The sequence below is a fragment of the Penaeus monodon genome, chromosome 24 (genome assembly GCF_015228065.2).
Source record: "Penaeus monodon isolate SGIC_2016 chromosome 24, NSTDA_Pmon_1, whole genome shotgun sequence".
Lineage (NCBI taxonomy): Eukaryota > Metazoa > Arthropoda > Malacostraca > Decapoda > Penaeidae > Penaeus > Penaeus monodon.
In genome coordinates, this window is record NC_051409.1 from 28,885,430 (window position 1) to 28,886,037 (window position 608).

Here is a 608-nt window from a genome sequence, read left to right on the forward strand (position 1 = left end):
TCAGGACCGAAGTCATTTACATTCTAATCGTCTAAGAGGATCCGGGTGACACGGTCGATCCGGTTTGCAAATCTTCATCCTCACTGCCGCTGGTCAACCGCCGGGTGAGTCATCGAGGCCCAAAGAGCCGCGTATTTTCGTAACCAATTAAGACTTTGGGGGAGAGAAGAGGCAAAAGAAGGGAGAGGGGAGAGAGGGCGAGAAGGGAAAGGGAAGAGAGGCAAAAGAAAGGAGAAGGGAGAGAGGGCGAGAAGGGAAAGGGAAGAGAGGAGAGAAGGCGAGAGGGGAGAGAGGGTGAGAAGGGAGAAAAAGAAGAGGCGAATGAGGGGAGTGGAACGAGGGGAGAGGGAGAAACGACAGAGAGGGTGAAATGGAAGAAGGGAATGAGAAGACAGGGAGGGAAATAGGGAGATAGGAGAGGAGGAAGAGGGAGGGGTAGGAGGAGAGAGGGGAGAGGGGGAAGAGCTAAAAGGTAAATGGCTCTTGCACTTCACCGCGTCCAGTTCCGCATCAAATGATCGGCTTTCAATATTTATCTTGTCTGCTGGTGATTGCGACAGGATGCCTGCTTTTGAATTTTCCTCGTTGTAAGGGAAACGAAGAAAGAA